We start from the raw sequence: 13,607 nt of genomic DNA on the forward strand, positions 1-13,607 counted from the left end.
TGCACTGCTTCTTGTTCAATAGCAAAAGCCTTGTTTGCACAGGAAGGTTTTGGAAATCTCATAGGTTCAGATGAGCTTCAAAAATTTTGGATATGTATCTGAACCAGAGTTGAACCCCTAAACCTTTCAAGGTTTACCACCACTTACAGTAATGTGTTCTGAACTAACATGGTTAACTGAGAGCTCCCTCTATTTGCCAAGTTTTGTAGGTGAGTACACTAGACAGGTCAAATACAGGATTGGTTTATAAATAGACATGCTTCAAAAACACTTCCCCATACATGGAATAAGATCTAGACTTCCTATGTTTCTATTGTTTGAAGCAAATGATATCATTGCTTGGATGTCTTTCCAGAGTTAATGGAAAAAAAGGCTTTGGAAACTGTAGTTAAATATAGGAATTAATACTTTAGCGAGTAGGGTGCTGTATAGAATTTATTCTGTGCTACCAGTACATAAACAAACTGCTGTCTTTAAGCGGAGGCAGGGGGAATATACGCCTATAATATAAAACATTGGACAAAAGCCAAATTCAGATTAAAGGCTGGGCTGACCGTCTCTAACTCATTCCATTGTGGAAAAAACTTGGCTCCAGATCATAGTGTAGTGTTACTGTACATACCATGGGCTTGCAGTCTCCACTGCCTTAGACTTTGCATAGTCACTTACACCTGTGCAATGTGAGTGCAAAATGTTACCCAGTCAGAATGGTAGCATTTTACCCCCACTTTGCACCCATTAGCATAGATACAAATGACTACACATGGTGCAAGTTAGTGGAGAACCAAGCCTTATGGGCCAAATCAGGCCCTCTGGTAAACTATGACCTTTTGCTAGAAGGGTGTTGTGACAAAGTTCCTCCTCTACGTTGGTGGGTCTTGCACTTATTGGCGGATTTGCTCACCTTGGAGCTTCACAGCAGCCCTCAGTTTGGCCATTTTCATGAACTCACAGTCCAGGTCAACTCCTCCTGTGTCTGACCAGGAGTTGGGAGGTTTGGGGGGAACCTGGGCCCACCCTCTACTCCGGGTTCCAGCCCAGGGCCCTGTGGTATGCAGCTGTTTAGAGTGCCTCCTGGAACAGCTGTGCAACAGCTACAACTCCCTGAACTACTTCCCCATGGCCTCCTCCCAACACCTTCTTTATCCTCACCATAGGACCTTCCTCCTGGCGTCTGATGATGCTTGTATTCCTCAGTCCTCCGACAGTATGCGTTCTCACTCTCAGCTCCTAGTGCCTCTCGCTCCCAGCTCCTCACACGCACACCACAAACTGAAGTAAGCTCCTTTTTAAAACCCAGGTGCCCTGATTAGCCTGCCTTAATTTATTCTAGCAGTTTCTTGATTGGCTGCAGGTGTTCTAATAAGCCTGTCTTAATTGTCTCCAGAAGGTTCTGGAACCTTCCCTGTTACCTTACCCAGGGAAAAGGGACCTATTTAGCCTGCTCTCCTATTGCTACCCTCTGGCCTAGGCTTTTCTTGCTTTTTGCCCCTGCTTTCAGCTTCCCCCCGCCCCAACCAGGCCAGACACTCTCCCCCTTTCTTTTCTTTTGTTGTTTTTTTTTTTCTTTCTCCGCTGTTGCTAGAGTGCTGGCCAGCTGCCGGCCAGCCGGCTGTTAGTCCCCCCCACCCACCCTCAGACGCTGCTGCTGCTCCAGCTGAAACCCCCCCCCGAGAGGGGGGGGGCTGCTGATCCGCTCCCCGGAGGGGGGAAGTGGAAGGACCCAGCCCCCAGACCCAGCCGCTTGCTGTTTGTCTGCGGACCCATCTCCGGTTGAGAGGAATCTTATCACTTGCTCCAGCATTTCTGGAATGCAAAAAAGAAACAGACAGAACAGACAGAGAAACAGCCGTTTACCAGAGGAACGCTGCCCGGGGAACTTACAAATCGCCGTGGAGGGGGCCCAAGACTGAGTAACTTTCGAACTGTGCTCTCGTGTGGGGGGAGGCTTTGACTGTGTCGTGACTGTGTTTGTAGGAACACACGGGGTGTGGCACGGAGCTGCCCCCCGATCCATCTGTGTCCTCCCAAACCCCACACTACCATCTTCACAACTGCCTCCTCCACCGTCATTGCTGGCTGTTTAACATCTGCCTCTGGACTTAGCTGCTCGCCCTGATTCCACCATGTGGGCCAGAAGCACCAGCCAACCAAACAGGACTCTCTGGACAAGCGTACGGTGGTTTATGCCCCCCCAAAACTGCCCATCCCACAGCCTGTCCCTTTTTACCTGACCCCAACTCCTGTTAACCACCTGCCACCGCCCTCACTGGGGCATCGGCAATGGAGGGCACCAGGGTGACCTCTGCCACTGCCATGCCCACCACCTTCCCAGACTCTAGGGGAGCCCCCCCAGCTAGCGGGAAACACCAGGGCAAGAAGAAGGAGAAGGGCCCCGCTAAAACCACCAGGCCCTCCATGGCAGGGGCCACCCCCACTGCTGCGGCCCCGCCACCGACCACAGCGTCCCTCCCCGGTGCCCCCTTCACCAGCTCTGCGGGTGTCCCTCCCTCCCCCCCAGGATGTATGCCCAGGTGGCGGCAGCCCCCCCGCCTGCCGCCTCGTCATCTCTCCCTCCCACCGCCTCCGCCACCATCAACAGCGGCCGGGGCCCCTTCCCCACCATGACAAAGAAGCACGGTGTCCGATGCCTTCTGGTGCCCTCCTCGCCCCACGTGGAGACCTGCGTGTGGGTGTTGGCGAGGGTGGTGGGGCCCTCGGCCATTGTGGCGGCCTCCAAAATGTATGGAAAGGTCGTCTTCTTCTTAGCATCGGAGGCTACCGCCCAGGAGGCAGTGGGGGAGGTGTTTGTCCCCCTAGAGCCACTAGAGGACCTGGGCGTCCGCCTGGTCCTGACCTCTGTCCCTCCTTTTCTCCCCAGTGCTGCCCTGTTACCCGCCCTTTCCACCCTGGGGAAACCTGTTTCTGTCATCAGCCCTCTCCCATTGGGCTGCAAGGACCCCACCCTCCATCACATCTTTTCCTTCCGCTGGCAAGTGCAGCTTCTACTGCCATCGGCAGCGCGTGACGGAGAGGCGCTTGAGGGGTACTTCCTAGTCCCCCACGAGGGGACCCGTTACCAGGTGTATTTCTCCACGGGGGAAGCCCGGTGCTACCTCTGCCCGGCAAGGAGGGGCATCTGGGATCCCCGAGACCCGGCAGGACATCGGCCCCGTCATTGCCAACGCCCCTGGCCACCCAATACCTGAACCCGCCCCCCCTCCTCTTCGGACCACCACTTCTCCCGCTCAGGCCCAAGGGGCACCTCCCCTACAACGCCCAGACGAGCGGGAGAGCCCCGCCCTCGCTGCTGACAGTCTGGTGGGGCCTATGGAGAAGGGTATGGCAGAGATACCACCAGACATGGGAGAGAGCCTGCCCCAGGGAGAATCCTCCCGCCCTTATGCCGCCCCACCATCCCCCCCCCAAGTCCCTGAGCCATCGCCTTTACCCCCTGACATGACCCCTGCTAACCAGCCCCCAGATGATGACATGGAGGGCTGGGCCCTAGTCCAGGGGAAGTGAGGCAAGCGGAAGGCTTGAGCTCCGCCTCATCTAACTGAGGCGGAGGCCCCCCGGAAGACCAGGAAGGGGGGCACCAATGCCGAACCATCTGCTTTGCCCACGAGTCTCCCATCCACCAATGTCAGCCGGGAAAGACGAGGTAGCACCAGAAGGTAGTGTCTCCCCTCCACGGGAGACCCTCCCCTCCGAGACCCTCGAGGAAGCCCCTTCTGTCCTGACGCTACCCGAAGCCCCTGTGAGCCCCAAGGCAACCGTCGTGGTGGGTGCCAGCAGGGAGAACCCCGGGGCGACGGAAGTGTCCTCTCCTCCATGTTCGAGGAGATCGAGGCCCTAGATCTGACCCCGGTCACCCAGGGGGAGGACGACCTTTTGCCACCAAACCTCGATTTGGGTGACCTCACTCCACCCCTCTTTTCCCCATGCTCCCTCCCCCTAACTGCTGCTTCTGCTCCCACCTCTGAGGAGGCCCTGGACTCCTCCATTGACCCGGCCGCTGATGGCACCCCGCTGACGACCATCGAGCCTGCTCAGGTGACAGCCGGCGCCACGCGGCTGGGACACGAGTCACCAGGGGCACCCCCCGTTGGTGCGGAGCAATAGATTTCCTTCCCAGGCGGGGACCCAATAGAAGATAATCCACCTCCTGATGCTGTGGCCGCTAAATCCACCATAGAGCCTGCGTCCGGTATCACTGAGAGCTCCCTCCCCACCCCCTTAACCCTCAAGTCTGATCGGGAGGCGCCACCATCCAGCTGCTTGCCTCCCGAAACCCAGAACCTCGCCTCTGCCCCTACCCCTGCCCCTACCCCTATCCAATTTACCTCCTGCAATGTTATTGCCGCCACCGGGGCTGTCTCCTTCCCTTTCCCAACTGATGACCCCCAGGGAGCGGCCTTTGTGTTCTCCTGCCCCGACCCATTAGGAGCTGCTATCTTCCCTCCACCGCCCCCTATGGCCCCAGAGCTTGGGGCGGGCCTAGAACCTCCAGCCCATCAGGCACCCCGTCAGGGGTCCGCACCCTGCTTGTCCGTTTTAGTGGGCCACGGGGCTGCACCAAGGGCCCTGCCGAGAACAACCGGGAAACCGTAACCCCACCCCCCCATGAGCTGCGAGGAGAGCTGCGGAAGTTTTTAGAGGATGTCTGTGGCTCCCACAACAAGGTACAGCTTGCTCTCCAGCGATGGGGGGATTTTTTTCAAATGCTCTGGGCCACAAGGGCCCTCATGGGGTAAGGTAAAGGGATGGGGAAGTAGGATGCCGTGGCCTACTGGCGGGTCCGCGTCTTCTGTGACCAATTACTCACCTACGGGATGGGTCAAGTACTGTTGCGCTGCCCGCTGGGGGATGCGAGCGTCCCTGCCAGTGAGAATCCCCCTGGCGCCCCCCATGACACCTCTCACCATCGCAACGTTGAACAGCCAGGGATGTAGGATGGCTCTCCGCAGGTCCCAGGTGCTCTCCTTCCTTCGAGAGGGAGGGTACTCTGTGATTTTCCTGCAGGAGACCCATACGGATCCGACTGCCGAAGACAGTTGGCGGCTGGAGTGGGGGGACAGGGTCTACTTTAGCCATTCCACGATTCGGCAGGCTGGAGTGGCGACCCTGTTCTCCCCCGACCTACGGCCCGAGGTGCTAGGGGTCACCGAGGCCGTGCCGGGTCGCCTGCTGCATCTCTGGGTCCATATAGAGGGGCTCATGGTTAACCTCATTAACGTCTATACCCCAACATCGGGCCCGGAGCGGCTGCAATTTTATCAGCAGGCGTTCGCCTTCCTCGGCACCTTAGATTCTCACGAGTGCCTTGTCCTGGGAGGGGATTTTAATACCACCCTCAAGGAGCAAGACCACTCGGGGACCAAGCAGAGCCTGGCCGCTGCGGACACCCTCCGGGAGATAGTTGAACATCACTCCCTAGTGGACATCTGGAGTGACTACCACCCGCATGACACTTCCACATTCACCTTTATCCGGGTGGAGGCCCATCGGTCGAGCCACTCCCGGTTGGACCGCATTTATTTATCACGCTTCCATCTCTCACGAGCCCACTCCTCCAGCATTCAGTTGGCCCAATTTTCTGACCATCACCTAGCCACCGTGACAGCCTCCCTCTGTGCGGAGACGCCGGGGCTGGCCTATTGGCATTTTAACAGCAGCCTGTTGGAGGATGAGGGCTTTGTGACGTCCTTCCGGGAATTCTGGCTGGCCTGGCGAGGGCAGCAGCATGGCTTTCCCTTGGCGCGGCGATGGTGGGACCTGGGGAAGGTGCGCGCCCGGCTTTTCTGTCGCAACTGCGCCCAGCTTTTCTGCCGCAACTACACCCGGGGCACCAGCCGACGGAGAAATGTGGCAATAGAGCAGTTGGAACGGGAGGTCTCAGAGCTGGAGAGGCGTCTGGCCGCCAGCCCCGAAGACCCGCTCCTCTGCGGAGCGTGCCGGGAGAAGCGGAAGGAGCTCCGGGCCCTCGAGCACCATCGGGCCCGGGGCGCCTTTGTTCGATCCCGCATCCGCCTCCTTCGGGAGATGGATCACGGCTCATGCTTCTTCTATGCCATGGAGAAAACGAGGGGGGCTGGGAAACACGTCACCTGTCTCCTGGCAGAAGACAGCACCCCTCTCACGGAACCGGCGGAGATGTGCGGGAGGGCCCGAGCCTTCTACGCAAGTCTTTTCTCCCCGGATCCGACCGACCTTAGCGCTTGCAGAGTGCTTTGGGAGGAGCTCCCTACAGTCAGCACGAGCAACCGAGACTGGCTAGAGTTGCCTCTCACTCTGGCCGAGTTCTCGGAAGCCCTCCGTCGTATGCCCACTAATAAGTCTCCAGGCATGGACAGGCTGACCGTGGAGTTCTACCGTGTGTTTTGGGACGTCCTCGGCCCAGACCTAGTCACCGTCTGGGCCGAGGCTCTGCAGAGCGGGGTCCTCACTCTTTCGTGCAGGCGAGTTGTGCTCGCCTTATTGCCGAAGAAGGGGGACCTCTGCGATTTACGAAATTGAAGTCCCATCTCACTCCTTAGCAAGGACTACAAAATCGTAGCGAAAGCAATCTCGCTGCGGCTAGGGTCTGTGCTGGTGGACGTGATCCACCCAGACCAGACCTACACCGTCCCGGACCGCAGTATCTTTGATAACCTATTTATGGTTCGGGACCTTTTGGAACTCGGCCGTAGAGACAATCTGTCGTTCGCTCTCCTGTTCCTAGATCAGGAGAAGGCATTCGATGGGGTGGACCACGGGTACCTCCTGAACACTCTGCAGGCGTTTGGCTTTGGACCCCAGTTTATGGGTTTTCTCCAGGTGCTCTACACTTCCACAGAGTGTCTGGTTAAGCACAACTGGACCCTGACCGAACCGGTCAGCTTCGGGCGAGGAGTACGGCAGGGGTGCCCCCTCTCGGGCCAACTGTACGCTCTGGCGATAGAGCCCTTCCTCTGTCTCCTCCGCAGGAGGTTGACAGGGTTGGTGCTGCGGGAGCCGGAGCTGCAGCTGGTCCTGTCAGTGTACGCTCATGACGTGCTCCTCGTGATCCAGGACCCCGGCGACTTGGCGCGGGTGGAGGCTTGCCAGGCCATCTATTCGGCAGCCTCATCCGCCCGGGTCTACTGGGTCAAGAGCTCTGGCTTGGCGGTAGGAGACTGGCGGCAGGCGAGCTCCCTCCTACCCACACTTCAGACCATCCGGTAGTGCGCGGGTCCGCTGCTCTACCTCGGTGTTTACCTTTCTGCCACGCATCCCTCTCCTCCGGAAAACTGGGAAAATTTAGAGGGCGGGGTGATAGAGCGGCTCCGGAAATGGACGGGACTACTCCGATGTCTCTCTCCCTCCGAGGGAGAGCGCTGGTGCTTAATCAACTAGTCCTGTCCATGCTCTGGTACCAGCTCAACACCCTGGTCCCGGCTCCGGATTTCCTGACCAACCTCCGGACATCGATTCTGGGGTTCTTTTGGTCAGGAATGCACTGGGCCCCTGTAGGGGTTCTTCATCTGCCCCTGAAGGAAGGAGGACAGGGCCTGAAGTGTCTACACACTCAGGTCTGTGTCTTCCGCCTCAAGGCCCTACAGAGGCTGCTCTATGGTGCAGGCAGTTTGGCGTGGAGCACACTGGCGCACGCCATCCTGCGCCGCATCTGAGGGCTCCAATATGACCAGCAGCTCTTTTATCTCCGGCCGGGAGGTCTTCCGCGAGACCTCTCGGGGCTGCCGGTCTTCTACCAGGTCCTCCTCCGGACTTGGAAACTGTTTTTAACGACCAGGTCTGGGGCGGCCACCAAGGGGGTAGATCTCCTCGCGGAGGCCCTGCTACACTATCCCCAGCTCCGTGTGCAGGTAGCGGAGTCCCGCTCGGTGCGCCAGAGCTTGATCCTGGCAGAAGTCACGAGAGTCATAGACCTCCTGGATTACGACCGGGGAGACTGGCTGGATCCCCTGACGCTCGCCCAGCGCATGGGGCTCTCCAGACCTCGCACCCCCCGGCGAGTACTTCAGGAGGCTTTGCCGCCCGCTGCTCGAGCTTACCTCAACCGGGTCCTGCTCGAGGGCACGCCCCGCCCACCCTCTACCCCAGGCCTGCCGGACCTTTTAATTGGACCCCTGCCCCGCAGACCCAATCGACCCCCTCACCCCTTCACTGCGAGCTGGCTGCATGAACTGCAGCCGGTATGCTTCCAAACTGCGCCAAGGAAACATCTATACACGCTCGTGCTCCACACCCTTCACGCCCTCACCCTAGTGTCCCGCCCTGACACAAAGTGGTGAGACCTTCTGCCATCTTTGGAGGGTGAGCAGCCCCGGTGGGCCAGCCTATATTCCACCTTGGTTCCAAGGCCTGTCGGGGACATCAGTTGGCAGCTCCTTCATGGAGCTGTGAGCACGGGCACGTACTTGGCGCGGTTCACCCCCGTCCCAGATACTTGTCCCTTTTGTGGTGTGAGGGAAACCCTGGCGCACGTATATTTGGAGTGTGCCAGGCTGCAGCCCCTGTTCCAGCTCCTCACAAATCTCCTGTTACGTTTTTGGTTGCATTTTTCCCCTCACCTTTTTATTTATGCACTCCCCATCCGTGGCCTCACAAAGTCGCGGGATCTCCTAGTTAACCTCCTCCTGGCCCTGGTTAAAATGGCCATCTATAAAACCAGAGAGAGGAGGTTGGCCGATGGAGTTTCCTGTGACTGTGGGGCCGTTTTCCAATCCTCGGTCCATTCACGTATCCGGGCAGAGTTCCTCTGGGTGGCGTCCACCGACTCCCTTGATGCTGTTGAGGAGCAGTGGGCGCCGTCCGAGGTTCTCTGCTCGGTGTCCCCGTCCAGGTCCCTTTGTCTGACACTTTGATTGGGGGAGAGAGTAAGGGACCACAGCCCCAGCCATTGCTGCTGCGGACACCACCACCTTAGAGGGGTCCTTTCACACGTGGGTGCACGTGCCTCCCCCCCGGATTGTCCACCCCACAGCCTGCCCCTCTCGTTGGGTGCTTTCAGAGGAGGGAATTGTTGGTGACACTTGGGCGTGGCGCCAGGTAACTCAAAGGGGTGGAAGACCACAAGAGTCGATGAAGCCCCCTCGCTCTGGGCCACCAGGTAACTCGGAAGGGTGGAAGACCACAAGAGTTGAAGAAGCCCCCCGCTCTGGGCCCAGGCAAGCTTGAACACTTCCCTCCCCTGAAGCTAATGAGAAAACAATTGTGATTGGTTGCTGTGTTACACATTGCATATGCTGCTGTTTTTACTTTGTAAGTGTGTTATACAAATAAAAAAAAAATCTTTTGCTTCAAAAAAAAAAAATTACTCTCCTATAGCCATCTAGCCCGACCCTCTCACAGTATAAATCAAAAATGTGTCCTAAAGGCAGCAGAATCAGCTCCAGATTGTTCTGTTGACCAGACCCCTCCCCAAATACAGAAGTTACTGGGGATGTTATTCTCCTATCTGTGGATACCCCAGCATTCTAAGAAAGTCCTCTTTATCTTAAGGTGTCTTCAGAAAGCTGGTACACTTACGCAGAGCCCAAGGACTGCTCCCTCGGTCTCTTTCTCCCATCGCATCACATATGCTTCAGAAATAACTAACTTAAATAGCAAAGATAAATTAGAAGTTTTAAATTTTTACTGTATTGATTGGCTTTTTACACTGGTTTACATCATATTTTAACATACATGTATTTTCCTGTTTGTTTTTAGCACCCATTTTAAGTTAATATGTAATCATCTCCCTGCAAGGGACAATTCAGCAGAATGCAGCTTCTCATAACTCTGGAGTGTCCACATAGTGGCTTCAGGGATACAGAAGGGGGAAGAATGTTATGGAGTATGCTGCTTGCATACAACCTTTTGTTGTCTATGGGTGAGACCCCCCATAGAGTTTCTCAAGTATCTATACTAGGCATTTTTAACTAGGCAGTTTTTAAAATTTATTGTGTGGCTGACATTTTTAAAGGTCTTACTAAGCCGAATGTGTCACAACAGTGCCTTCTGGATTCTGTCTGGTTTGTTTTATAAATATGTATTTAGGATGAAAGCCATGCAAAGTTAAAATTCTTATGGAAAATCACAAATCTCTTATAAGAAGACTGCCATGTACGTTTGTTACTCAACTCTGCCTAAAGTCTGGGACAAGAATGCTTTATAAATTGAGGCAGCAAAAGTAAATAATTCTCCAAATATTGAGAGATTACTATGGCATAATTGCCAAATCTAACTTTTAAATGAAAGTAAACCATACAGCCAGGGCCGGCTCTACCGTTTTTGCCTCCCCAAGTAGTGAAAAAACCTGTCACCACCGAATTGCCGCTGCAGACGGCGGAACAGAGAAGCAGCCGCCAAATTGCCGCCGCCGCAGAATCACTGCCGCCCCTTTCTGACTGCCGCCCCAAGCACCTGCTTGGAATCATAGAATCATAGAATATCAGGGTTGGAAGGGACCTCAGGAGGTCATCTAGTCCAACCCCCTGCTCAGAGCAGGACCGATCCCCAATTAAATCATCCTAGTTAGGGCTTTGTCACCTTAAAAACTGACCTTAAAAACTTCTAACCTTAAAACTGACCTTAAAAACTTCTAAGGAAGGAGATACCACCACCTCCCTAGGTAACACATTCCAGTGTTTCACCACCCTCCTTGTGAAAAAGTTTTTCCTAATATCCAACCTAAATCTCCCCCACTGCAACTTGAGACCATTACTCCTCGTTCTGTCATCTGCTACCATTGAGAACAGTCTAGAGCCATCCTCTTTGGAACCCCCTTTCAGGTAGTTGAAGCAGCTATCAAATCCTCCCTCACTCTTCTCTTCTGAAGACTAAACATCCCCAGTTCCCTCAGCCTCTCCTCATAAGTCATGTGTTCCAGACCCCTAATCATTTTTGTTGCCCTCCGCTGTACTCTTTCTAATTTTTCCACATCCTTCTTGTAGTGTGGGGCCCAAAACTGGACACAGTACTCCAGATGAGGTCTCACCAATGTCGAATAGAGGGGGACGATCACGTCCCTCGGTCTGCTGGCAATGCCCCTACTTATACATCCCAAAATGCCATTGGCCTTCTTGGCAACAAGGGCACACTGTTGACTCATATCCAGCTTCTCGTCCACTGTAACCCCTAGGTCCTTTTCTGTAGAACTGCTGCCGAGCCATTCGGTCCCTAGTCTGTAGCATTGCATTGGATTCTTCCGTCCTAAGTGCAGGACTCTGCACTTGTCCTTGTTGAACCTCATCAGATTTCTTTTGGCCCAATCCTCCAATTTGTCTAGGTCCCTCTGTATCCTATCCCTACCCTTCAGCATATCTACCTCTCCTCCCAGTTTAGTGTCATCTGCAAACTTGCTCAGGGTGCAATCCACACCATCCTCCAGATCATTTATGAAGATATTGAACAAAACCGGCCCCAGGACCGACCCTTGGGGCACTCCACTTGATACCGGCTGCCAATTAGACATGGAGCCATTGATCACTACCCGTTGAGCCCGACAATCTAGCCAGCTTTCTATCCACCTTATAGTCCATTCATCCAGCCCATACTTCTTTAACTTGCTGGCAAGAATACTGTGGGAGACCGTGTCAAAAGCTTTGCTAAAGTCAAGGAACAACGCGTCCACTGCTTTCCTTTCATCCACAGAACCAGTTATCTCGTCATAGAAGGCAATTAGATTAGTCAGGCATGACTTGCCCTTGGTGAATCCATGCTGACTGTTCCTGATCACTTTCCTCTCATGTAAGTGCTTCAGAATTGATTCCTTGAGGACCTGCTCCATGATTTTTCCAGGGACTGAGGTGAGGCTGACTGGCCTGTAGTTCCCAGGATCCTCCTTCTTCCCTTTTTTAAAGATGGGCACTACATTAGCCTTTTTCCAGTCATCCGGGACTTCCCCCGATCGCTATGAGTTTTCAAAGATAATGGCCAATGGTTCTGCAATCACATCCGCCAACTCCTTTAGCACTCTCAGATGCAACGCATCCGGCCCCATGGACTTGTGCACGTCCAGCTTTTCTAAATAGTCCCGAACCACTTCTTTCTCCACAGAGGGCTGGTCACCTCCTCCCCATGCTGTGCTGCCCAGTGCAGTAGTTTGGGAGCTGACCTTGTTCATGAAGACTGAGGCAAAGAAAGCATTGAATACATTAGCTTTTTCCACATCCTCTGTCACTAGGTTGCCTCCCCCATTCAGTAAGGGGCCCACACTTTCCTTGACTTTCTTCTTGTTGCTAACATACCTGAAGAAACCCTTCTTGTTACTCTTAATATCTCTTGCTAGCTGCAACTCCAGGTGTGATTTGGCCTTCCTGATTTCACTCCTGCAAGCCCAAGCAATATTTTTATACTCATCCCTGGTCATTTGTCCAATCTTCCACTTCTTGTAAGCTTCTTTTTTGTATTTAAGATCAGCAAGGTTTTCACTGTTAAGCCAAGCTTGTCGCCTGCCATATTTACTATTCTTTCTACACATCGGGATGGTTTGTCCCTGTAACCTCAATAAGGATTCTTTAAAATACAGCCAGCTCTCCTGGACTCCTTTCCCCCTCATGTTATTCACCCAGGGGATCTTGCCCATCAGTTCCCTGAGGGAGTCAAAGTCTGCTTTTCTGAAGTCCAGGGTCCGTATTCTGCTGCTTTCCTTTCTTCCTTGTGTCAGGATCCTGAACTCGACCATCTCATGGTCACTGCCTCCCAGGTTCCCATCCACTTTAGCTTCCCCTACTAATTCTTCCTGGTTTGTGAGCAGCAGGTCAAGAAGAGCTCCGCCCCTAGTTGGTTCCTCCAGCACTTGCACCAGGAAATTGTCCCCTACATTTTCCAAAAACTTCCTGGCTTGTCTGTGCATCGCTGTATTGCTCTCCAAGCAGGTATCAGGGTGATTCAAGTCTCCCCTGAGAACGAGGACGAGCAATCTAGTAACTTCTGCGAGTTGCCGGAAGAAAGCCTCGTCCACCTCATCCCCCTGGTCCGGTGGTCTATAGTAGACTCCCACCACGACATCACCCTTGTTGCTCACACTTCTAAACTTAATCCAGAGACTCTCAGATTTTTCTGCAGTTTCATAGTTGAGCTCTGAGCAGTCATACTGCTCTCTTACATACAGTGCAACTCCCCCACCTTTTCTGCCCTGCCTGTCCTTCCTGAACAGCTTATATCCATCCATGACAGTACTCCAGTCATGTGAGTTATCCCACCAAGTCTCTGTTATTCCAATCACGTCATATTTCCTTGACTTTGCCAGGACTTCCAGTTCTCCCTGCTTGTTTCCCAGGGTTCATGCATTTCTGTATAGGCACTTGAGATAACCCACTGATCGCCCCTCTTTCTCAGTATGAGGCAGGAGCCCTCCCCTCTCACGCGCTCCTGCTCGTGCTTCCTCCCGGTATCCCACTTACCTCAGGGCTTTGGTCTCCTTCCCCTGGTGAACCTAGATTAAAGCCCTCCTCACTAGGTTAGCCAGCCTGCTTGCAAAGATGCTCTTCCCTCTCTTTGTTAGGTGGAGCCCGTCTCTGCCTAACACTCCTCCTTCTTGGAACACCATCCCATGGTCAAAGAATCCAAAGCCTTCTCTCCTACACCACCTGCGTAGCCATTCGTTGACTTCCACGATTCGACGGTCTCTACCCAGG

This window comes from Eretmochelys imbricata, chromosome 1 (assembly GCF_965152235.1).
Source record: "Eretmochelys imbricata isolate rEreImb1 chromosome 1, rEreImb1.hap1, whole genome shotgun sequence".
Lineage (NCBI taxonomy): Eukaryota > Metazoa > Chordata > Testudines > Cheloniidae > Eretmochelys > Eretmochelys imbricata.